General features: G+C 33.1%; 1 protein-coding gene across 2 annotated transcripts in view; it reads right to left on the reverse strand.

Moving 5' to 3' along the window:
• The window catches only part of SPOCK3 (SPARC (osteonectin), cwcv and kazal like domains proteoglycan 3), a 483,784-nt gene that overhangs the window by 237,622 nt on the left and 218,358 nt on the right, over nucleotides 1-27,804 (reverse strand). The window lies entirely within an intron of this gene.

Here is a 27,804-nt window from a genome sequence, read left to right on the forward strand (position 1 = left end):
AATTGAGATTCAGAAAGATTGAGCAGTATGCCCAGGTTCAGAGCGTTAATAAGAAGCAAAGCAGACCGGCTCTGAAGTGGACCGAAAGGGATTGGTGTTGGTGAGATATGTATGGAGAGTTGGATTGTTTGTGGTTATTTAACAGACTTTGATGTTCTTAGGAATAAGGTGATAGTGAAGAGTGACAGATACAGCTGTTCTTTGCCTCAAGAGCTTTCCAATCAGGATAGAAAGTAAGCCAAGATGCAGTAATAAGTTCTCTATAAAATACATGCGGAATTTTATTGGAAAAGTGAGCTTGCATGATGCCACAATAAAACTTAAAAAGTATATGAAAAAGAAAAAAAGGAAGCAAAGCAGAAATTCAGGCCAAAGTCTTCTTTTGAGTCTTTTTGACAATTTATTTTCACAATAATACAAGGTATCTGATGATGCTTCTCTATTTTTTAAATGCACTAAATATGGATTGTTACTGTTGTTATTTTCAGACATTTTACTCAAAACATACCTTTTATTAAATCTGAGGATTTTTTCCATTATAGGTTTTTAACCTCTTTATAATCACATATTTAGTAGAAGTATACAAGTTAGGGGTCGATTCATTTGTTTTAAAACGTCTTATTTTTGTGGAGTCAGTTAAACTAACTCACAGTTATTCATATGTAATCTCAGTTATGAAAATTTAGATAGAATGATAAGGACCACAAATGTATAAAGGTTTGTAAATCTCATGAATACTTTAAAACATTCATTATGATATTATTAAATAGGGAAGCAAGGATGACTTGTCAAAGTTTATAAGCAGAGCATTCCCCAACAATACTATAATTTTTCTTAGCCAATCTTTAAAATAACTATCATTTTAAACTACAGAAATTCTAGTAGTGTTTTTTTTTTTTCCTATTACTTTCATAGTTATGTGCAATGGATTGATTCTGAATGCTCCTGTTTTCAATTTCATAATACATACTTTCAAGGATATTTGGAGAGTTTGGGTATCAGATAAGTCTGAATGAAAATTCTGGAGTAAGTCATTTAAACTTAATGCTTCTTAAGTGATTGTTCCATTGATAGTGAAGCCGGAACCTGATAGTTACTAACTTTTGCTCTGGAAATCTTCCATTAGTTGGGAAGGCTGCCAAAGCTCTTCTCTTTAAGAAGAAGGATGTAAAATAGATTTGAATCAGTACAGCATTACATCAATTTTCTCTCTCTTGGCAAAACTGCAAATGCATATACTCAAAGATTTTAGATTCCTATTAGTAACACAAGCTTTTGACTCACGTCTAGTCATGATTCAAAGTTATTGCTACAAATCTGCTTAAAAGTCTACATTGACTTTTTTGAAACAAAGGACAAGCCTTCCATTATAGAGGAAGCAGATATTGATCCAGGGTTTCTGATTTAGTCTATCATCAAGTGTATCATAAGAATGTTTTCACTAATGCTGGACCAAGAACCACATTATAATATTAGGAGTGGCAGTTTCTCAAGTTAAGACAATTGAACCTTATTCTCCAAAAGTCTTACTTCTTTTTTCCACTACCTTTTTAAAAATTAAATATATATATTATTAAACGTATATATATTATTAATAATATATATTATTATTAAATCTCTCCCAGTATACCGAACTCCCCATCGATACCAGTCTTCTGATGGTAAGCTCCTACCCTAAAAATGAACCAAAACAAAACATACAAAAACCCCTTGGTCTTTAATGAAACTTTCCCATTATTTCCTCCCCAGAACATATTTTGAATTTCCTTATTTTCTTGCATACCCATATCTATTCTGTTATGAATTCCAACCCCAAAGTGTCAAATTCAATAGTTATGTTTCTATAAATATCTAAATATCTCACTCATCCTCTCTGCAGAAGGGACACAGTATATATATATCTGGAAGAATCTCTGGAACCTACCTCAACCAAAGAGTCCTGCCAAAGACAGGACTGGGCAAGGACAAAGAGAGGTTCAGTTCCAGTGGGGGAAAAGGATGATAAAAAGCAGAACAAGTCCTCATGAGTCATATAGGGACAGGCTTAGAAGAAATGGGGCAAGACTTGATGTTGAGAATAGCACATGAGCTCAGTTATTAGAACAAAGAATTAAGGGCAGAGCTGAATAAACAAGATAAATTAATTTATGACATGCCTCTGGTTTTGGGTTGCAGTCTCATAATGTCTCCAAAATACAGGGAAAAGGAAGGAGACTGACATTTACTGTATACCCAACATGTGTCAAACTTAGAGTTATACACTGTATACAAATTATCACATTTACAAGCAGTTTAAAAATAGTAATAATGTATGCAATGTAGGTGTAAAAAAAAAGATAGAAGCTCCATTTACTCAAAATGATCTTGAAATACTTTATTAAGTAAACTCAAACACATTCACATACACACATACAGTGAAGATAATGGGAAATTAAAGGGAAAAAGAAAATATAAAAAAAATGCATCCATTTATGGGCAAATAAAATCTTTCTGGAAATATTCAGAAAATTTTGAAAACATCATTTGAGTCTAGGAAAGGGAACTAAGTGGTATATAACAGGTTGGGAGGGAGACTGTCCCCTGTATATACTTTAGTATATTTTATCTTGAAACATGGTAATGTATCCTTGTTCAAATAGCAACAAGAAACCTAATAATATTTACTGTATGCTAAGAATTGTAATGACCTACTTATTTCCTTTTAGAACAGGGAAGTTGTTGGGGAAAATACTTTCACAATTCACACATTCTCTTTTTAGTTTCTGATAAGACTAAGGAAATGTCCCTTTTTCCAACACAGAATAACCTCCACCCACCCACAGGTAGATAGGATCTCTCACTTCTCACTCTCTCAAAGACTCTGATTCTCTTTTTCCTAAACCAAAAATCTCTCCTGGTCTACTGAACTCCCCACTGATACCAAAGAGTCTTCTGATGGTAAGCTCCTACCCTAAAAATGAACCAAAACAAAACAGTACAAAAACCCCTTGGTCTTTAATGAGACTTTCCCATTATTTTCTCCCCAGAATATATTTTCAATTTCCTTATTTTCCTGCATGCTCGTACCTATTTTGCTACGAATTCCAAACCCGAATTGTCAAATTCAGTAGTTACCTTCCTATAAATATCTCATTCATCCTCTCTGCAGAAGGGACATGGTCAACAGTTTCCTCCCTCTAAAAATGTCTCTCTGGGCTTCTGTTTCACCATGGGCTCTTGCTTTTCTTCCTACTTCGTTAGTTGCTCCTTCTCAGTTCTCTTTGGTAGACTCTTTCTCAATGCCTGCCTCTAAAGACTGAAATTTCCCAGGGCTCTATTCTCTTTTCTTCTTTGTCTTCAGGCTGTCTCTTATCCATTTCTGTGAGTTATAATATAATTCATATGTTGAAGTCTAACTCTACACCAAACTTCTTTGACTTTGTGAAACTCACTGCTTATTGCACATCTCTACTGGATATCTCGTTGACCTTTTAAATTTAACATGTTCAAAATGAAGCTACAGATTATTGTTCCTTCTCCCTTTCTAGGCTTATCTGATGTTTACAATGATGTCACAATCTACCCAGATAATTAACCAATAAATTGGAAATCATTGTTGATTATTACCTTGCCTTCACTCTTCATGTGCAATTAATCAGTGAGCCCTGTTGTTTCTGTCTTCAAAATACATCACTGATGTATCTACTTCTCTCCAGCTATGTCTGGTTACTATCCTAGTCCATGAGAGTTCCACTCCCTTCCCTTTAATTTTTCAAACATGTCACATTCTGTCCTTAGGGCCTTTGCATATACTGTTTCTTCTGCCTCACTCTTTTTCCTGCACTTTGTCTGATGGTCTCCATTTAATCCTCCATATCCATGCCTTGATGTTATGCCTTCAAGAAGTCTGACACCTCTATCAATTAGGGTATCATACCAATTCCATCTTGATCATAGCAATGATCTCATACTGTATTCACATACCCATTCTTTATTCTAGAAATATCATATTAAATTTTAGCTTTCACAAGGGCAAAATACATATTGCTTTTAGTGCATATGTCATGCCAAGAAGTACTGGCATATTTCAGATAATAAATAATGGCTGGATGAATAAATGAACAAATGAGTGAATGAAGGAATAAACAAACAAATGTAGGAATATCTTCTTTAGCCTTCCTCCATTATCATCACCTTGAATTTGCTTCATCAGGTCAACTAAGACCTCACTGCAGTGGAGGATGTTCCATGTCCTTAATACACATTTTACTAATATAAAACTGTCTTTCCATGATTTGATATTTATTTTTTTTCTCCCATTTATGTGGAAAAATCAAAACACATTTTTTTTGTAACCCCACGTAATAGTAAACACATTAAATAATCACCCTTATCAATGAAAATATCAACTTTTACGTTCATCCAAATAAATGACTTTACATAAACTTTGAATGATACTAATTGGAGAAAATGGAGTTTGGAATTATTATGATTACATTTCCATTCACAATCTAGAAGAACTATAAATTTGAGTCACTAGAATCAAAAAGTTAAAAAGAGTAGAGATGTAAGATGTAAAACTTAAGTCATATTTACTTTTAGACATTTTATTAAGAATGTGGTATCCCTATAGTTATGGATCCCACATCTGTACTCAAATAATGCATTCCTAGGAACCAGGATAGTAGTCAATTATTGATAAAGATAACTGGCAATATTTATGATTTATTGACCCCTCTTTCCCAAGTCCTTTCCTGGGGTAATTGTTCAGTAAGTATAAATAATAAGGTAGAGTTGTACAAATACATAAAATGGATTTCCATTTTAATAATACAATCATTAGCTTTTAGGATTTTTTTTTCCATATGGAATGAGTCTATACTCAACAAAGTAAAATATAACAATGGTATAGTAGAAGAGAGATTATTTTAATGACCATTATATTCCATCTTTCCAGTTTCTGCTTTTGTCATTATCATTATTTAGTTCTACATACATAGCATAGCACAGGACTGTATGAAACTAAAATATATATCAATTATTCTTTCACAAATGCTTTACATTTATATTTAAACATATATTGTCTCTTTGTGGAATTATGCAGTTATATCTCTACTAAATTAATGCTATTTGAAGCCATGACTGTAGTATATTTTATTATTAATTAGGATTTCCAGCAGTGGCTAGCATCAGGTCTTACACATTTATAGGTGCTTAATAAATATAGACTGAGTTGGAAATGTATTTCCCCATTAATTGGATATAATAAAGCAACAGGAAGTAAAGGCCAAGCATCACAGAGGTATTTGTAATGCAGTGATAATTTCTCTTAGGAAAATTGCAGAAAACCTAAGAAATAGTATCTCCTTTCAGCAATATGTTAATCAGTCTTCAGACAATTATGTTGAAAAAGAATAATTCAAGCTAACTGAAGCAGCTGTATTTCTACCTAGAAAATGATACTTCTTATAAATCTAATATTACAAATACATTTAAATTAATTTTAAATTATCATGCTCATATTTTTCTCAATTTATTCATCTTTCTTTTGATAATTTACTAGATTGAACAATAAGGTTAAATGGCTTTTCAGAATCCATTAAAATCTGAGAAGAATTGGTCACTGGCATCTAAAACACTGAAAGCAAAACAAAGAAGACAGAACTTTTCAGTAGATGCAAATAAAGAAGATTGCCCCAAAGTAGCATGTCCACTCTGTGCTATAGAACTGGGTTGCTAAATAGAACTGGGTTGCTAAAATACTTTTCAATAAAATTAACTGCTTTCACCATCTTCTGATAAACTGTTCTACAAGTTATAGAAAATAATTCTAAATGAGAAAAAGTCAAGTATATAATTTGATAAACTATATAATTCAATTCCAACATAAGTAGCGCTCTGGCCCTCCTGGGCTGTGCATTTTTTTTTTTTTAATAAACTCCTAAATTGGTCAAATGTCACTATTGAATTTGTAAGTGCAAAACACTTTGTATTAAATTCATTATAAAATACTGAGAAGTTCTTTTTATTTTGTTGACATCCTCTTCTTTACTTTTTATTTTTTTAATGTTTTTATCCGAATATACAATGACACCCAATGTTACATTAGTTTCAGGTGTACAACATGGTGATTCAACAAGTTTATACATTATGCTATGCTCACCACAAGTGTAGCTATGTCCCCTTTTTAAAAAGTCTTGGTATAAGGATCAACAGAATAGATGGTATATAGCTAGATTTAGCTCAATATGAGGGAGAGATTTCTGATCATCAAAATAGCATAAACTTGATGAACAGGCACAATGTAAAAGAGTTCATTTCCAAAGTGCAAAGATGGAGTAGACATGTAAGATCCTTTTCTACTCTAAGACCATAAACAATTCCTTTTTGTTTCTTAGCAGCCATGGTTTTTAAGATTTATTTATTTATTTTAGAGAGAGAGAGAGAATGAGAGGGAGGGGCAGAAGGAGAAAGAGAGAGAGAATCTCAAGCAAATTCCCCACCGAGTGCAGAGCCCAATGCAGGGCTTGATTTCACAACCCTGAGATCATGACCTGAGCTGAAATCAAGAGTCAGACACTTAACCAACTAAGCCACCAGGCGTCCCCATTTTATCTTTTCTATACTATTAACCATAGATTATGAAATGTCTATAGTAGTATCTTGGTTAAAGTTTCACTTAAAAAAAAATAATGTTTGTCATTTCTAATAACTTTGTTTTATAACAAGAATTCTTCAATTTTTGTCTTAATGATCAAGCTTTTAGTTCATTGCATGGATACATCTACTTCTGTTTTTATAAATGAAGCAGAATGGAAACATTTAGTTTGAAAGAAAATAGATAATTGTTATCTAGGAGCCTTTCAGAATACAGACTGAAGATTGTCTACATTAAAAAAAAAATATATAGATACTTTAACTTCCAGAAGAGAAGCCTCAGGCATAATATTCTTTATAATTGACAATTTCATTATTATTTATATTTATTAGTTTTTTGAATTACTACTGAGACTGGGAAAAAAAATAGACATGTTTCAGCCTATTGTCTCGCAGGGTAGCTCTGGACTGTTTGAAACCAAATACCTAATAAATCCTTCACAAGGAGAATTCAACATTGAAACCAACATCAAGAAAGATAAATGCACCCCTATATTTATTGCAGCATTCTTTTCTTTTTTTTTTTTTTTGATATAGTGGTCAATGATTCATTAGTTGCTTATAACACCCAGTGCTTATCACCGCATGTGTCTTTGCAGCATTATTTTCAATAGCCAAGATATGGAAGCAACCCAAATGTTCATTGATAGATGAATGGAAAAGGAAGATGTGGTACACACACACACACACACACACACAGGAATATTAGTCATAAAAAAGGATGAGATTGTGCCGTTTGTGACAACATAGAGAGACCTAGAGGGTATTATGCTAAGTGAAATAAGTCAGACTGAGAAAGACAAATACTATATGATTTCACTTACATATGGAATCAGGAAGAAAGAAAGAAGAAAGAAAGAAGAAAGAAAGAAAGAAAGAAAGAAAGAAAGAAAGAAAGAAAGCAAGCTCAGAATCAGACCTATAAATACAGAAAGCAAACTGATGGTTGCCAGCAAGAAGGGGAGTAGAGGGATGGGCAAATGAATGAAAAGGAGCAAGAGATGTAAGCTTCCAGTTATAGAATGAACAAATTATGGGTATAAAAGACACAGCATAAAAGTGGAGTCAGTGATACTGTAATAGCTTTGTATGGTGACAGTAGCTAAACTTGCTGTGAGCATAGCATAATGTATAAACCTGTGGAATCACTATGTTTTATACCTGAAATTAATGTAACATTGTGTGTCAACTATAATAAAAAATGCTTGCAAAGATCATTAGCTTGCTATAAGTTAGACTTGTCTGACCAGGCAAAGTGGTAACAAGTTATATCTTCTTCAGGAAGACATGAACACATGGAGGTTCCAGTAGAAACTTGTATTTGCATTAAACCATTTTATTAAAATGGGATGGCACTTTCCATTGTGTTGCACTCCTTTAATGAAAACTGCTCACAGAATACATGTCAATTTGTATTAATTTTTCTGTTTTTAGAAAGCATTCAAGACAACGTTATGCTCAATATTATAATTTTATAAATGGAAAAACACCTACAATAATAATAATACTTGGAAACCATTCTATAAAGCTCTGAAGTTTCAATATGGTGTGTGAGAATAAAATAATCATAATGCACCACATTTTCTGGCACTTAGATTAACATGAGAATAATATAGTCAGGTGAAAAAGAGACAATTTTATTTTCACATTAAAATATATAAAGACTTGTAATGAGAGTTATTTATTCAATGAAGCCAAATGGGAAAAGGAGATACCTCTTATCACTCAATGGAAAATTTTAATCTCACAAACACTAGAATATCAAGATTTCTGTGCTGGTTTATCATTCAAAAGGAATGGATAAAGGTTAAGTTGATATTATATTTTCTTTCCCTAGGCTCTAAAAGTTTAACATGCCTTTCCTCCTTTTTCTCTAGAGTGCATCAAAATGTATGGGATTTTGAGTCACAGAGAGAATCTACAAATGAAATAATTTTACTTCAAAGTTAATTTTTCCAAATTTCCCAAACTTTTAAACCTAGCATTCCTATAAATCCTCACTGGTTCAGAGCCAAAGTAAAATTCTGGGAAACAATTTAAAATTCTGGGGAAAAAGTTTTTCTCAAATTTCCCACAGTGATTTTGCTCACAGAGAATATGTTTCTACTCTCCCTACACACCTGCACATGCGCGTGCACACACACACACACACACACACACACAAATAAACACGCACTTCTTGTAATTGTCCTCCCCATGTTCCATGTGATTCCAGTGGGACTCCCAGTTATAACACCAGGCATCCCGGCCACAAAGGAGCAAATATTGCACAGATTACCTAGTCACAGCGTCCCACCAGCCTAGCTGTGGTAAATGGCATATAAATCTGTGCCTTATCAGGATTAGGTTCTAATGCTTTCATTCATAATTTTATAGCACATGAATCATATGTTGTGTATCCTCACAAAAGCAGGCTCACAATTTGCGATCACCACTAGCAACTGAGCTGGGGTAACTGGGCAGTGAAAGGGACCCTAATCTCCAAGAAGAGAAATAATAGAATATATCCGGGGTGATGTAATAACGCTATATGGCTCTGTTCTATGATTTTACATAGTAATTGCAACAAATCTAGGGCTATTTGTAATTATGTACCACAAATTCACAATTTTCTTTCACAATACACAACACCCCCAATCCCACCCCCCCACCACACACTTCATAAAAAGATATCCAGTCCATCCACAAGTCCATTTGGTTTTGCTTTCCAAATATGCTCTATAAACTACCGTCTCTCACTTCTCCGCATTACCAGCATCTATCCCCAAGAGTTATTGGACTCACTTTCTAACTAGCTGCACCTAGGTACACTCTTGCTTCTCAGGACATCTGTAGTGATCCTTTAGAAAGGAAGATAATTTCTTATCCCTCTTTTGACCAAAGTCCTTACACGGTTCACCTATTATCCTTAGGATAAAATCCAAACCTTTACATACAAAGCCCTATGAGATCTGAGAGCTGTCTACTTTTCAAAACTGGTATCTTACCTCTGGTCAAGCCACACTGGCCCTTTTTGCTGTTTTACAGGCACATGCCAAGTTTGTTCCCTATGCCTGGATCACTCTTCCCTTATATCTGAAAATCACAGATTTCACTTGGATAAGTTTTCCATTGTCTGTTCTGAGAAGTCTTCCTTCCACCACCCTTTCTCTCCCCCTTGTCAGCTCTATTTTTACCTTTTCATTCATCACCATCTTAAAGTATATTGAGTGTTATTTTATTTCTTTAGTTTCTGTCTTTCACTCCAAAATGTGAAAGTGACAAAACTAGGGGTTTTCTCTGTCCTTTTAACACTGTAATCCAAGTGCCTTTATAAATGATGGGATCATGATACATGCTCAATATGTGTATTCAATGATGAATGAATTATGAATAAATGAATATAGTAGAAAGCTCTAATAAGATAAGAACAAAATGAATTTGGCAACATACAAATTACAATGCCTTATGAAAAAGTAGTTTCATTGCTTTAGCTGCATAAAAATTTTAAGTTAAGTAAGTGAAATAATTGCAAGTAAGAAAAAGTCTCTATAGAAAAATTATAAAATTTGCAGGAACTTTTATAATGTGCAATAGATGAGGAAACAAGCAAGAGACAATGAAATAAAAATGAAATACTTTTAAGAGATTTGCCTGCAAATGGCAGTAAAAATGCATAGTATGAATTAGAAGGGGACTAAAGGTAAAGAGAGGACATGGAGTTTTGCATACTTACTGTTTTTTTAGATCATAGGCCCTTGAATCTGTTTAAAGACTTTTTTTATTTATTTGTCAGAGAGAGAGAGAAAGAGAGAGCACAAGCTGGGGGAGCATCAGGCAAAGGGAGAAGCAGGATCCCTTCTGAGCAAGGAGCCTGACACAGGACTTGATCCCAGAATCCTGGGATCATGACCTGAGCTGAAGGCAGATGATTAACGGACTGAGCCACCCAGGCGTCCCGAACTTGAATCTGTTTATATGCTCAAAAAACTAAGTTAGATATAGAAATATTTAAGATATTATGTGGAAGGATAATTACTGGGACAAGAATTATAGAGATAGGAAATAATAGGTCTAAAGTCTAGAACACAAGTTGAGGGATTTGGGTTGTATAGGAAAGACTGATGAAGGCTGCCAATAATAATAATAGTAATAAAAGCAATAATAATAAACAAAACTGTTCTGAATGTGTTTCACAACTATTAATTAAACTAATAACTCTATAAGTTAGTAAACTGAATGTCAGAGGAGGCCCCAGGGGACAAAATCTGATGGCTGCTATTATCTCTGTGAACAAAACAATCAGTTAACCCAATAAGAACATAAAAAAAAAAAGTAAAATATGAAGCTTAACAAGAGTAGATACTTTTACAACAGCAGTTTATAGAAATAGAGACGAAATCTGACTCAGGAAACAGAGAATGATTACCAGAAATTGTGAATGGTCTAACTAGGAGTGGAGAACATCTAGAGTGACATCACTTCTTATAACCACACAAGTCTCAATAATAATATCTGTATGTGGAAGACATAGATTTTTGCCTTAAATATATTAATGAAAAGAGAGCTATGTGACTCCGGGCAAGTCAGTTAATATGCAATGAACTATGGCAGCAGATAATGGAGGGTTTGACATCCAACAGAACTGAACTCAATTCTTGACTTTATTACTGAATAGTTGTGTAGCCTTTTGCAATTCCTATAAACAATCTGAGTTTTAATGCCTTTATCTATAAAATGAGGATAACAGTAATACCTAATAAATTAAAAGTAACATGTGAAGTGCCTACAAATTTCCAAATAATCTTGTTAGTGATGAATATTTAGGCATTGTTATTTCTGTGATTCTCAACCTCATTCTCATTATTATCATTGTCTTAATCATAACAATCATTGCCTTATACTTAGGACACAGGATGGAATTAAATTATCTCTAAAGAACTTTCTATGCAAAATTACTTCATTCTAGTTACAAACCTTATATAGATAACAGTGGATCCCAAGGCTAAAACAAGGGGATCTAGGAAAGTGATCAACAATGTCCAGCACCTACAGAAGTTGGTTATTTATATTTGTCATTAAATTATAACCATTTTAAATAATTATGCTTTGAACCTACAACAGGGACTTAAGACTCAAATTAATACAACTTATATGCTATTTGAATATAAAATAGGCAAAAATCTTCTTTATAATGTAGGTAAAATGCCTTTAACTTTAATGAGACCCCATAGTCTGGAGAAATTTTTTCTAATCATCTGAAAGCTCCCATCAGTGGTTCTCATTCCTTATATGCTATAATTTTATCAATAAGAGTAAACAAAGTGCCTACATTTGGGAATAAATTATGTGCAATTGCTAGGGTATATCATGTTCTGGGATGACAATGGTACCTATGTGGCAAAAAGGTTATATCATGTCCAGATGAGGTCCGCAGTAGACAAGTTCTTTAAACCACACCCATTTCTTAATAATCTGGACTCTGAAGTGACAAACATTCCATCTACTCTGGTTCAACATGCAAGGACTAGTCACATGACCTCCCACATAAGGCCTAGTGGAAAGAGCTGCTGAGGACTACAGTATGTGGCCTGGAAGCCACTTCGCAGCAATAAATCTACCATATAAAAGGGGAGCATGATCCTTTGTTGTAGGCTAGCTGGCTCTGCCAATAGGTGGATGTCAATGAATATAAATTACATATGCAAAATAACGTGAATAGAGATAAAATAGGAAGTATTGAGTTCCATATTTTGACCCTAGATAAGCCCAACATTAAAAATGTTTTAGAAAATATTTTAAAGAAATTTAAAGGAAATAAAGCAGGATTCTAGAAAAAGACAAATAATTCACTGAAATATAGCAGCACATGACTCTAAATTATCTAATTATTTATCTACATTAGTCAGCTGTATGAAAAAAGGTTCCTTAGTAACTTCAAAAATTTACATGCTCTGCCCTTTAATATCCATTATCCAAAAGTACTATTTTGTCTCTACCAACATTTTGCTAGCATGAGGTTCAGCTGTAATATATCCAAAATGTTGGATTCCTTAATAAAAACTTGGTGATAGAAAGTTTGGGTTTAATATTTTAAATGTCATGTTTAAAGTTAAGTGAATTCATAGCAGAATTGATCATTAGAAATAAGTTTAAGAATAATAATAATATTACATTTTCTAAAATGCTAAGAAATAAAATTGATTACTTAGAGAGGGAAGTATTTAGAACAAGAAAAATGCATTTGATGAGACTATCAAAAACAAAACATGTAAGACAGTAATTAGGTTCATCACATCACCTGTCCATCAAACATCAACTACTTTAAAAAGGTCTAAATAATAAGTGAGAATAAGTAAATTAGGCACATTTTGTTATAGTTTAAATATCTAGCACATCTTTCCCAGTATGAGGAATCTTTAAACTTCCTTATCTTATAATAAAACTATCCTATTGTCTGAAAAAATAAAAAGCTGCAGCTCTAAAAATGTTATTGGTACAGTCGAATTTCTTTAATTTGCCAGTATTTTTGAATCGTGCTTCACCATGTAACAACTTAGAAAGAATGATTGGTATTAAACATCACTATCTTCACAACTCATCCATTATTAAAGACACATACATTTGTTCTTACAACTGAGAAGAGATAAGACTTTATCTATACCATTTTTTTAATTAAAACTTTATTTCCTTAAAGCAGTTTAAGGTTCACAGAAAAATTGAGAGGAAGGTACAGAGATTTCCCATATACCCCCTGCCCTTACATATGCATAGCTTCCCCCATTATTAACATCCCTTAACAAAGGGGTACATTTGTTACAGTTGATGAACCTACATTGATACATCAGAATTTCCCAATCTCCATAGTTTACATTATGGTTCACTTTTGGTGCTATGCGTTCACTGGGTTTAAACAAATGTATAATGACACGTATCCATCATTATGTCAATATACAAAGTAGTTTCACTGCCCTAAAAATCCTTTGTGTCCCACCTATTTATCTGACCCTGTGCCCTCACCCCAATCCCTGGTAGTAACTGATCTATGGTCTCCATAGTTGGGCCTTTTTCTGAATGTCATATAGTTGGAATCATATGCAGCCGTTTTTGAGTGGCTTTTTTGCTTAATAACATGCATTTAATATTCCTCCATGTCTCTTCATGGCTGATATCTCATTGTTTTTTGGTGGTGTATACTATTGCATTGTCTGGATACACTACAGTTTATCTTACCATTCACATACTGTAGGGCACACTGGTTGTTCCCAACTTTTAGTTGTTTTGTGGATATATGATTTCAACTCAGTTGGGTAAACACCAAGGAGTGCGATTGCTGAAACACGGTTAGATTATGTTTATTTATGTAAGAAACCACCAAACTGTCTTAAATCCTCATTAGCAATGAACAAGAGTCCCTGTTGCTTCACAACCTCACCTGTACTTGATGTTTTCAGTGTTCTGAATTTGGGTCATTCTAATAGATATGTAGTGGTATCATGTCATTTTATTTTTTATTCCCTTGATGATACAATGTGGAGTATCTTTTCATATGCTTACTTCCCACCTATATATTCTCTTAGGTGTATCTGTTAAGGTCTCTGGTACATTTTTAAATCATGTTGTGTCATTTGCTATTGAGTTTTAGGAGTTATTTGTATATTTTGGATAACATTCCTTTATCATATGTGTCTTTTGCAAATATTTTCTCCTGGTCTGTGGTTTGTCTTCTACTTCTCTTCATGTTGTCTTTCACAGAGCAGAAGTTTCTAATTTTAATAAAGTTCAGCTTATTACTTATTTCATGGATTGTGATTTTTGTGTCATATATAAAAAGTCAGCAATGCTTAAGGTCATCTAGGTTTTTCCCTATGTTGTCTTCTAGGAATTTTATAGTTTTGTGTTTTATATTTAGGTCTGGGATCCATTTTGAGTGAATTATTGTGACAGATGCAAGATCTGTGTTTAGATTCTTTTTTTTTTTTTTTTTTTTGCATTTGGATGTCCAGTTGTTCCAGCACCATCTGTTGAAAAGACTACCTTAGCTCCATTGCCTTTGCTTCTTTGTCAAAGATTAGTTGACTACATTTATCTGAGTCTCTTTCTGAGCAATCTATTCTATTTCTTTTTTTTTTTAAGATTTTATTTATTTATTTGACAGAAAGAGACAGCGAGAAAGGGAACACAAGCAGGGGAAGTGGGAGAGGGAGAAGCAGGCTCCCCATGGTGCAGGGAGCCCGATGCGGGGCTCGATCCCAGGACCTTGGGATCATGACCTGAGCCGAAGCAGACGCTTAACTATTGAGCCACCCAGGCGCCCCTATTCTATTTCATTTATCTATTTGTATATTCTTTTGCCAGTACCATGTTATCTTGACTACTGTAGCTTTATTCTAAATCTTGATGTCAGGTAGTATCAGTTCTCCAACTTTGTTCTTCTTCAAAATTGTGTTGGTTATTTTGGGTCTTTTGCTTTTTTCATATAAACTTTAGATTTAGTTTGTCAATGTCCACCAAGTAACTTCTTGGGATTTTGATTTGGATTGCATTGAATCTATAGATGGATTTGATAAGAACTGACATCTTGACACCATTGGATTTTTCATCCATGAACATGGAATATTTATTTATTTAGTTATTCTTTGATTTTTTCATCAGTTTTGTAGTTATCCTTATATTAATGTGGTACATATTTTGTTAAATTTATCCCTAGTATTTCATTTTGGGGGTGCTAATGTTAATGGCAGTGTGTTTTGTTTTGCTTTCATTTTGACTTATAATTTACATATAACATTGTGTAAGTTTAAGGTGTACCATAGGTTGATTTAATATATTTATATATTATGATATGATTATAACTTTAGATTTAACTAACACCTCTATCATGTCACATAATTATTATCCTTTTTTTGTGGTGAGAACATTTAGGATCTAGTTTCTTAGCAACTTTGAAGTATATAATACAGTATTGTTGACTATAATCACTTTGCTATACATTAAATCTTCAAATCGTATTCATCTTCTAATTACAAGTTTATGCCCTTTAACTACATCTATCCAGTTCCCCAACCTCCAGCTCCTGGTAACCACTGTTCTACTATCTGTTTCTACAGGTTTGCCTGTTTTAGATTCCAAATATCAGTGATATCATAGAATATTTATTTTTCACTGTCTGGTTCATCTCAATAAGCATGATGTCTTCAAGGTCCATCCATGTTGTCAGGAATGGCAGGATTTCCTTCTTTATCACAGATGAAAAATATTCCGTGTATGTATACATTACATCTTCTTTAACACTTCCATTTACAGTGCATGAGGGTTCCCTTTTCTCCATACCCTCACTTACGCTTACTATCTCTTATCTTCTTGATGATAGCCATTCTAACAGGTGTGAGGTAATATCTCATTGTGGCTTTAATTTGCACTTCCTGAATGATTTAAGTGATGTTGAACATTGTTTTCTGTATACATTGGCCATTTGGATGCCTTATTTGAAGAAAAAATGTCTATTCAGTTCTTCTGACCATTTTTAAATCAGATTTTTTGTTATTGTTGTTATTGAGTTGTCTGAGTTCTTTATATATTTGGATATAAACCCCTTACTGATATATGGTTTGTAAATATTTTCTCCCATTTCTGAGGTTGCCTTTTCATTTTGTTCATTGTTTCATTTGCTATGCAGAGGACTTTTAGTTTGGGGTAGTCCCACTTGTTGATTTCTGCTTTAGTTTAGTTTAGTTTTCTTTTTACCTTATCTGTGTACTTTTATTTCCTTTTCTTGTTTTCCTGCATTAGCTAGAACTTACAATATGATGTTGAAACACATTGCTAAGAGAGGATATCCTTGCCTTGTACTTGATCTTAGAGGGCAAGCTTTGAGTTTCTCACCGATAAGTATGATATTAGCTGTAGTTTTTTGTAGATATTTTTATCAAGAAGAGGAAGTCCCTCCCATTCCCAGTTTACTGAGTTTTTATCATGAATGGGTGTTGGATTTTGCCAAATGCTTTTTCTGCATCTATTGATACGATCATGTGATTTTATATATATACCAATTTTAAGTCAAGAACAAGCTGTAACACTTGATAATTCAAAATTACTAATATCTAAACAGTATTTTTTTACTGGCAAGGGTGAGATCATACGGGTGTCAAGATACATTGTTTGAAGCAGAGAAATTGGTACACCCTACTTATAGGGAATTTGACCATATCTATCAAAATTTAAATATATTTTCTGTTTTACTTAGGAACTCAACTGCTAGGAATTTGAGGCAAAAATATACACACAAACATATGCAAAAATGCATGCTCAAGAGTGTTGTAAGTAGCATATAAGACGAAAAACTAGAAATAACCTTAATGTCCATTGATCAGACACTGTTTAAATAAATTTTGGTACATATATGTAACGGGTATCTTTATGGCCATTTAAAGGAGTATGATAAAATCCATATGCTGAATCGCAAACGTGAAGAAAAATAAAGTTAATAAAACAAAGAACAACAACATACATAAAATACTCCCATTAGGAGATAATTATGTTTGTATGAATGTGTGCATATAGAAAATTTGTGCAAGAGTGGGAGTGAAACTGAGTGGCTGGTGAATGAAAGAATACAGTATGCACTCCCTTTTCTATCATATGAAGTTCTTTTCTTATCCACATGTTATTTTTGTAAGATTTTAAATTTTAAAAGTAAAGAAAATATTAAAAATTGTTATCATTTATAGCATCTTTATATAATATTTTCCTACCTTTTCACATTTAGCTAATAAATGATCATGGTTTTTCTCTGTTCATTCAAAATAGTAAATTATAACTATAGAAACAGATTTATATTTAGAAAAGCAAGAATCATCATTGCTCTTAATAGGCAATTAATTTTAACCTCCTTAGAGACAAAGGATGGGATATTATTTTAACATAAAAACCATCTATTTAACCTATGAAAATAGAGCTACCATATGACCCAGCAATTGCACTACTGGGTATTTACCCCAAAGATACAAATGTAGGGATCCGAAGGAGTATGTGCATCCTGATGTTTACAGCAGCAATGTCCATAATAGCCAAACTATGGAAAGAGCCAAGATGTCCATCAACAGATGAATGGACAAAGAAGATGTGGTGTATATATACAATGGAATATTTTGCAGCCATCAAAAGGAATGAAATCTTGCCATTTGCAATGACATGGATGGAACTGGAGGGTATTATGCTGAGCGAAATAATTCAATCAGAGAAAGACATGTATCATATGATCTCACTGATATGAGGAATTCTTAATCTCAGGAAACAAACTGAGGGTTGCTGGAGTGGTGGGGGGTGGGAGGGATGGGGTGGCTGGGTGATAGACATTGGGGAGGGTGTGTGTGTTATGTTGAGCGCTGTGAATTGTGCAAGACTGTTGAATCACAGATCTGTACCTCTGAAACAAATAATACATTATATGTTAAAAAAAAAGAAGAAGAAGATAGCAGGAAGGGAAAAATGAAGGGGGGGAAATCGGAGGGGGAGACGAACCATGAGAGACTAAGGACTCTGAGACAAACTGAGGGTTCTAGAGGGGAGGGGGTGGGGGGATGGGTTAGCCTGGTGATGGGTATTAAAGAGGGCACATTCTGCATGGAGCACTGGGTGTTATACACAAACAATGAATCATGGAACACTACATCAAAAACTAATGATGTAATGTATGGTGATTAACATAATATAATAAAATAAAAAGAACAAGAAAAAAATAACCTATGTAATTAGCTCTCTTTCTATAAATCAGAAATCTAAGTAATGTAATTGGACTTTGAACCTGAGTATTTTAGTCTTCATCATTTAAAGATGTTGGCGTAGGAAACATTAAGTTCCATCTAAACTACCTCTTTAAAAGTTACCTTCTTCATAAATTACCCAGGTTTTCCTTTCTTCCAAGGTCACTATCCTCTTGTTTATTTTGGAAACCATGCTTCATTAAGCAATATTTGAATCCTCTTTGTTGCATTTTTTTTCTCTCACTGTTTTCCCTGCATAACAGACATTCATGAAGCAAGAACTGGATCGCAGAGAAAATTGTTTACATGTAAATGAATGCCTTATGATCATTGTTTATAGTATGCAATCAACTGAGTTTTATCTATCCCCTGTGTCATTACAGTGTAGGCTTCTTGCAGTTGGCTGCTCATATTGCCCTTCTCTATTAACCAGCATAATTCAAACCCTGTTCTCACAGCTGAAATCTAGGTATCAGGAGACTGAGAAGTATACACAGAAGTACATTAATTAAAATCTTTACAAACTTCAAAGCCAGTATGCTAGAAAAAAATCTCCACTCAGATTCAGCATTTCCTTCCTCCAAATACAAGGAGCAGCTAAGCTAAGCAGAAGTGTACAAGTCTTTGGGCCCACTAGGGAAATAAGAGCTATCTGGAAAGATAGGAAAGGACTTACGTATAGCCAGTTGTAAATGACACTATTAGAGGAGGAATTTAGTACACATGAATACTTCTCATATATTTTGGAGCTATTTGGTCTGAAGTCCCTCTTTTCTAGACAGTGGTAAATGTTATTAACTAGGAAATCATGAGAGGTAGTGAATTTGTTCAAAATATAGCACCTTAATAACCTCCAGGAAAGCAAAGTTATGTTTGCTTCCTTGTTATTTCCCTGAAGTATCTGTCCCTCACATTTTTCCCGAACACAAACATAACACATTGTTCCCATTCTCCCCATTCTCAACTGGCAAAATCATATAACTCCTTTTACCTGAAAAACAAAGTAACCTGAAATTTCACCTCCAATAGTCATGTCAGATGTCACCCTTTTTTTTTCAAATATTGTGTCAACTGCAGCTCAACCTTAAACCATTAAGTATATAAACAAATTAATAAAGGTAGATAAAAAATGTCAGATGTCACCCTTTTTTTTTCAAATACTGTGTCAACTGCAGCTCAAACTTAAACCATTAAGTATATAAACAAATTAATAAAGGTAGATAAAATTGTTTTTCATGTGCTATGGGTACAATGATAAAGGAGAATTTAATTCTACCTTGTGCTAGGAAATGTGTGGGAGAAAGCTGGATAGAGATTTCTCAATAATTAAAGTTTATTGAGTGCTTACATTGTGCAAAGGGCTTTACACAAATTATGTCTTTAATTTTCACAAAAACAAAGGGGAATAGATAATACAATTATCATCTATTTTATAAACAAGAAAACTGAGTCTTGGGGAGTTTAATAGGCTCAAAATCATTTTGCTACCAAGAGATGGAGACCAACTTCAAAGCCAGTCAGTCATTTCAAATTACGTACTAGAAACCATCACGCTAAAAGCCTCTTCAGATATGGAGTATCTGCCAGAACAAGGAAATAAATGGACAGAACATTTCCTAGGAAAAAATCTCAGACATAGCAAAAGTCTATGATTATAAAATATATAACCCATTTAGGAAAAAGTTGTAGTAACTAACCCCTACACAATGCCTACTATGGATTAGGTACTGTTAAAATTGTTTTTGTATATTAACTTATTAATCGTTAAATCAACATCTTCAGAAAGTACCATTATTCTCATCCCTACTTTACAGAGAACTGAAGCACAGGGAATTCAATTAACCTGCTCAAGATCACACAGCTAGCAGAGTGGGGCTCTGGCCTCTGCGTTCTGTTACATCACTCTACACAAATGAACTTCCTACTGTGATAAGACTGCAATGTGCCACCAGGAGGAGGTTGCAGAGGATGTTGTAAAGCTACCTAGGTCTGGGTATAAGGGACTATGCTGGGGATTTTGGACTTTAATCAACAAGCCCCTGATTTTCAATAAGAGTGGAGATAATATGATAGGAATGATAAGATGTGCTGTGTATTAAAAATATAGTCAGTGTTGTCTTATTTTTATATTTGAGAAACATGCTTTTTGCTTTTGCCAATGTACAGCACCTGAAATAAAAGCTGACCACATTATAATGACTGATCTAAATGTTTAGTCTAATGAATTAAATTTTCTTCGTATGAGCAGTACTCAAGTATCTAGGGATTATGCCCTCTTTTTTCTTTTTTAAATTTTATTATGTTATGTTAGTCACCATACAATACATCATTAGTTTTTGATGTGGTGATACCCTCTTGAAGGTGATATCAGAATACAGAGAATCTAAGAATTGCCTGTTCATCAAAAAAAAAATGTGGATTAAAATATGCTGAGAAATTGTACATTAGGCAAGAGTTACTCAGTGATTTTTTTTAAGATGTATAGGGTTGTTGTAAGATAAAATGACTTAACATCTATAAAATGTATAGAACTGTCTCATTTATATGACATTTTTATAAGTATAAATATTACGTACCAAAATATATAATATAATAATTAAAAGAACAAATTCTGGAACCTCAATAGCCAGGATAAATGTCCAAGTCTTTCACTTGAGCAAATTAGGTAAATTCTGTGCCTTGGCTTTTATCATTGGTAAAATGGGGGTAATAACTTTAACCCACTTCACCTCACAGTGTTGTGAGATTAAATTAGTTATGCATACATATGCAAGCATGTGTGGGTGTATATATATGTGTTTGTGTGTGTCTATACCTATATGCATAATTCTGCACTTATATATACACATTGGAAAAGTTCAAGAAATAATGGAACACGATTAACTTTAGGTATTGTTTGTGTTTTAAAGAGTTAAACTAATTCATTATCCAAAATACTATGACCTCTATTTAAATGTAATTAATATTAAAAAATAATGTAAACTATGGATTTTGGATGATAGTGATATGTCAGTGCAGGTTTATCAAATATAACAAATGTACCATCCTGGTGGGAGTTATTGGTAATGGAGGAGGTTATGCATATGTGGGGACAGAGGGTATATGGAAATTTTCTGTAAGTTTTGCTCAGTTTTGCTGCAAACCCAAAAATGCTCTAAAAAATGAAGTCTATTTTTAAAAAAGTGTTGTAAAACCTCTCTATACTATATACTAACTGAAAGATCTATGGACAGTAAGTACTAAAAATGCTATATAAACATCAATTCATAAAGATACACGCAATTATCTGTTCATAAACATATAATTAATTTATAATTATAAAAAGAAATGTATATATATAAAACATAAACTTGATTCCAAAACCTAAATCTCCCCCTTTAATCTAGCTAGCTAACTAGCATCTTTCTGTATAATTAATCTCAAGCAGAATACTGAGAATCTTGGAGTTTCAGTTTTTGTTTCTATAAATTGGGCATAATAATCTTTAGTCTAAAACTTTTAGAGTGTTGTAAAAATATATAAATTTAAGGCATTAGTAAAAAACTTTGCACATATTAAGTGTGCAGTAAATGCTGCATTTCATTCTCCCTAAGGGAAGTACCAGTGCATTCATATACAACATAAGCTAAATCTTACATAAGTACAAGGAGTGTTATTTTAAAATAGTTATGAGTTCAATTTCATTCAACAAATACTTTTGAGGGCGCCTGAGTGGCTCAGTTGGTTAAGCGACTACCTTCGGCTCAGGTCATGATCCTGAAGTCCCGGGATCGAGTCCCGCATTGGGCTACCTGCTCAGCGGGGAGTCTGCTTCTCCCTCTGACCCTCCCCCATCTCATGTGCTCTCTCACTCTCTCTCTCATTCTCACTCTCTCAAATAAATAAAATCTTTAAAAAAAAAAAACAAATACTTTTGAGACTTCACTATAAATTAAGCCCTGTGATTAAATCTTTCCATCAAAAATATTAAAACATTACAACAATGGAAATATAAATACCATAATAATACATTTAATAATTATATAAAGAAATTCAGATCTTTCAAAAATGGCCATTAAAATTATGAATGCTAACAGTGCATAGTTTAAATAGAGGAGTTTTAGGACTCACATTCTTTTGACATCTATTTTTAATAAATAGCATTTTAAATTAGTTTCATCATTCTTTTATTTAATGCCTTATTACAAGGCCCAAAGCATTTCCTTATTGATTCTTTTTCAACCTTTGGTGTAAATGGAGCAGAAATTAACATAGCTAGTTTTGTCCTACAATAACTTCTTCAACCTTACTCTGTCGTGTTATGCCAAAACTTTTTTTTTTTTTTTTTTTAATATCAGCAGCATCCATTGACTGGGGCCTGAAACACGGATCTAGAAATAGTGTCAATTATCTGCAGCTGCACAGGCAGCAAAGAGAGCATAAAACACTAGACTTCTCGCTCACAATGTGCAAAAACAATGAAACAAAAACCCTCAGCTGTAAGCACCTCCAGAGCCCTTCCCCATGATAACAATATAAAGTGGGTAATTTTCAAAGCCCGGCAATCCCATCATATATTTTATATCAAACATCTAAATTTTAGAAAACATGATGCAGTTTAAGTTTTTCTGATTGATTGTTCATAAAACCATTGTGTCTTAATTGGTGATGATAATGCTAACAGAAAACCAGCACAAGCACACAGGTATCACAGTTGTTTGAGGCCAATTCTTCACAAAAATGTCTTTAGGAGACAAATAGCCAAACATGTGATTTTCAACATGGCTTATTTGGAGAGTTTACACCCCTCTCCACTTTGGCAATAGTGTTCAAAGCTAGTGTAAAACACATCATGAGCCTCCCGATCAATCTATTTCTCCAATTTCAAAGACAAGTATTGTTAATTAAAGCATTGTCAATTGTTTCTATTATTTACAAATCTAAGGCAAGGGTCTACTAGTTTCCTAAAACCAATTGTTAGGGACTGATCTCTTCCTCATATCTTTATATACTCCTCTCACTTTTTTTGTTGGCAATTATTTGTTTATTCATTCAATCAATACATTTATTTTTTTTTTTGAGGTCAAATTGGTATATAAAATTACATAATTTTCAGGTATACAAAATTATACTTTGATATCTCTATACACTACAAAGTGAATACCCCCAAAAGTCTTGTTACCACCCATCACCACAAAATATACCCCCTTCACCCATTAGGTAATCATTAGTCTGTCTCTGTATCTGTGAGTTTGTTTTTGTGTTATTCTGTTTATTCATTTGTTACATTTTTTTTAGATTCTGCATATGAGTGAATCATACAGTATTTGTCTTCCACCATCTGATTTATTTCACTTAGCATAATACCCTTAGGTTCCATGCATGACAAATGACAAGATTCCATTTATCTTTAGGGCTGAATAGTATTCCCGTGTGTGTGTGTGTGTGTGTGTGTACCATATCCTCTTTATTCATTTATCCATCAGTGGATACTTAGGTTTTTCCATATCTTGGCTATTGTAAATAATGTTGCAGTGAACATGGACATCCAACCATCTTTTCAAATTAGTGTTTTCATGCTATTCAGATAAAGACCCAGAAGTGGGATAGATGGATTATATAGTAGATCTATTCTTAATTACTTGGAGAATTTCCATATATTCTTAATAATTTGAAGAATTTCCATACTGTTTTCCATAGGGATTGCAACAATTTACATTCCCACCAACAATGTATAAGGGTTCCCTTTTCTCCACGTTCTCTCCAACACCTGCTATTTCTTGTATTTTTGTTAATAGCCCTTCTAACAGGTGTGAGGTGATATCTCATTGTGATTTTGATTTACATTTCCTTAATAATTAGTGATTATGAAAATTTTGTCATGTGTCTGTTGGCCATCTGATGTCTTCTTTGGAAAAATGTCTATTCAGGTCCTCTGTCCATTTTTAAGTTTGTTTTTTTTTATTGTTTAGTTGTATGAGTTTTTTTATATATTTTGCACATTAATCCCTTATAGGATAAATGACTTGCAAATGTCTTCTTCCATTCAGTAGATTGCCTTTTCATTTTGATGATGATTTCCTTTGCTGTGTAGAAGCTTTTCAGTTTGATGTAGTCCCATTTCTTTATTTTTGCTTTTGTTTCCCCTGCCCTTGGAGTCAGATCCACAAACTGCTAAGATGAATGTCAAGGACCTTCTCACCATGTTTTCTTCTCAGAATTTTATGATTTCATGTCTTACATTCAAGTTGTTAATTTATTTTGAGTTAATTTTTGTGTGTGGTATAATGCAGTCATCTAGTTTCTTTCTTTTGCATGTGGCTATCCAGTTTTCTCAGCACCGTTGATCAAAGACACCATCCTTTCTCTGTTTTATGTTCTTGACTCCTTTTTTGTAAATTAATTGTTCATACATGTGTGGGTTTATTTCTGGGCTCCCAATCTTGTTCCATTGATCTGTGAGTCCACAACATACTGTTTTGATTACTATAGCTTTGCAGTATATTTGAAATTAGGGAGCATAATACCTCCAGTTTTGTTCTTTCTCAAGATTGTTTTGGTGGTGTCATATAAATTTTAGAATTATTTGTTATATTTCTGTGAGATTTTCATAAGCATTTTATTGAATCTGTAGATTGCTTTAGGTAATATGAGCTATTTAACAATGTAATTCTTCCAGTCAATGAGCACAGGATATCTTTCCATCTTTTCTCATCTTTGTCACTTTCTTTCATCAGTGTATTACAGTTTTCAGAGTATAGGTCTTTCACCTCCTTGATTTAATTCATACCTAGGTATTTTATTCTTTTCAATGCAATTTTAAATGGGATTATTTTCTTAAGTTCTCTTTCTGATAGTTTGTTATAATGTGTAGAAATGCAATAAATTTCTGTATATCAATTTTGTATCCTACAACTTTACTGAATTTGTTTATTAGCTATCTAGGTTTTCTTGGCAAGAACTTTAGAGTTTTATGCATATAGTATCATATATCATTTGCAAATAGTGACAGTTTTATTTCCTTCTAATTTGGATGGCTTTTACTTCTTTTTCTTACCTTATTGCTATGGCTAGGACTTCCAATATTATGTTGAATGAAAGTAGTTGAAGGAATGAGAATCCTTGTCTTATTACTGATCTTAAGGAAAGACTTTCAGTTTTTCACCATTGAGAATGATGTAAGTTGTGGATTTGTCATATACAGCCTTTATTAAGTTCATTTCCTCTATATATACATTTTGTTGAGAGTTTCTATAATAAATGAATGTTGATTGTTGCCAATTTTTTTCTGCATCAACTGAGATGATATGATTTTTATCCTTCTTTTTGTTAACGTGGGTATTATGCTGATTGATTTGTGGATGTTGAACCATTCTTGCAATCCAGGAATAAATCCCACTTGATTGTGGGGTATAATCCTTTTAAAGTATTGTTGAATTTGGTTTGCTAATATTTTGTTGAGGATTTTTGCATCTATGTTCATGAGAGATATTGGCCTTCATGTGTGTGTGTTTGTGTGTGTGTGTGTGTGTGTGTGTGTGTGTGTGTGTACTGTCCTCTGATTTTTGGAATTAGGATAAGACTAGCCTCATAAAATGAGTTTGGAAGTATTCTTCCTCTTTAATTGTTTGGAAGAGTTTGAGAAGAAAATGTATTAAATTTTTGAATGTTTGACAGAATTCACTAGTGAAACCATTGGTCTTGGACTTTCATTTCTTGGGAGATTTTTTATTACTAATTCACTATCACTAGAAATTAGTTTATTCAGATTTTCTATTTCTTCATAAGTCAGTCCTGGAGGATCATGTGTTTCTAGAAATTTATCTATTTCATCTAGGTTGTCCAATTTGTTAATATAGACTTGTAGTACTTTTTTTATGATCCTTTGTATTTCTATGGTATCAACTGTAACTTACTCTTTTATTTCTGATTTGATTTATTTGAACCTTCTGTGTTTTTTTTTCTTAGTCTAGCTAATTCTTTGTCAATTTTGTTCAAAGAACCAGTTCTTAGTTTACTGATCTTTACTATTGTCTGCTTACTCTCTATTTTACTTATTTCTACTCTGATCCTTATTAATTCCTTCCTTCTATTTAACTTTGGAATTCATTTGTTCCTCTTCTTCTAGTTCCTTTAGGTGTAAAGTTAGATTTTTTTATTTGAGATTTTTTTTCTTTTTTCTTGAAGTAAGCCTTTATTGCTATGAACTTCCCTCTCAGAACTGCATTTGTTGCATCCCATAGATTTTGGTATGTCCTATTTTTGTTTTCATTTGCCTCTAGGTCTTTTTTTTTTTTTTTCTCCAATTTATTCAATGACCCTTTGGTTGTTAAATAGCATATTTTTTAATCTCCACATTTTTATGTTTTTTTTTTTCCTGTTTTCAATTTGTAATTGATTTCAGGTTTTACTCCACTGTAGTTGGAAAAGATACTTGATATCATTTCAACCTTCTTGAATTTATTGAGAATTATTTTGTGTTCCAATATGTGATCTACCCTGGAGAATATTTCATGTGCACTTAAGAACAATATATATTCTGCTACTTTTGGATGGGATGTTCTGTATAAAGTCTATCTGGTCTAATGTATCATTTAGGTCTGATGTTTCCTTATTGAGTTTTTGTCTGAATAATATATGAAATGATGTAATTCTGATGTTAACATCTCCTACTATTATTGTATTGCTGTCAATTCCCCCCTTTAGGTACATTAATATTTGCTTTATATATTTAGGTGTTCCTATGTTAAGTGCATAGATATTTAAAATTGTTATATCTTCTTGTTGGATTGTCCTCTTTATCATCATGTAATGCCCCTCTTTGTCTGTTATACAGTCTTTATTTTAGTCTATTTTCTCTGATATGAGTATAGCTACACCAGCTTTCTGTTTCCTTTTGCATAGAATATCTTTTTCCATCCCTTCTCTTTCAGTCTGTGTGTGACCCTACTTCTAAAGTGAGTCTTGGGGCACCTGGCCAGCTCAGTTGGAAGAGCATGTGATTCTTGATCTTGGCGTCATGAGTTTGAGCCCCACACTGGGTGTTGAGATTACATAACTAACGAGTTAACTAACTAAATAAATAAACTTAAAAAAATAAAGTTAGTCCCTTGTAGACAGCATAATAGATGGATTATGTTTTTTTTTTCTTTTTGTCATAAAAAAACATTTATTTGTTAATAGTATCTTTCACTTCCATGACATCTGAACAGGCTTTCAACTCTTTAAAGACTGACCTTAATATAACAATATTACAGGAGATAAAATTTACATTTTTAAATACAGATAGTAAAAAGTGAAAAAATGTAATGCTACATTCCTTAATATCCATGAAAAAAATGTAACTCAAGTTTAAATACTTTTTATTTTATTAAAGAAAGTATAAAATACTGAATTCTACATTTTTAAACACTTATTATTTTAAGAATCACTTATTTCTTCATAG

The sequence above is a fragment of the Halichoerus grypus genome, chromosome 3, assembly GCF_964656455.1.
Source record: "Halichoerus grypus chromosome 3, mHalGry1.hap1.1, whole genome shotgun sequence".
NCBI lineage: Eukaryota > Metazoa > Chordata > Mammalia > Carnivora > Phocidae > Halichoerus > Halichoerus grypus.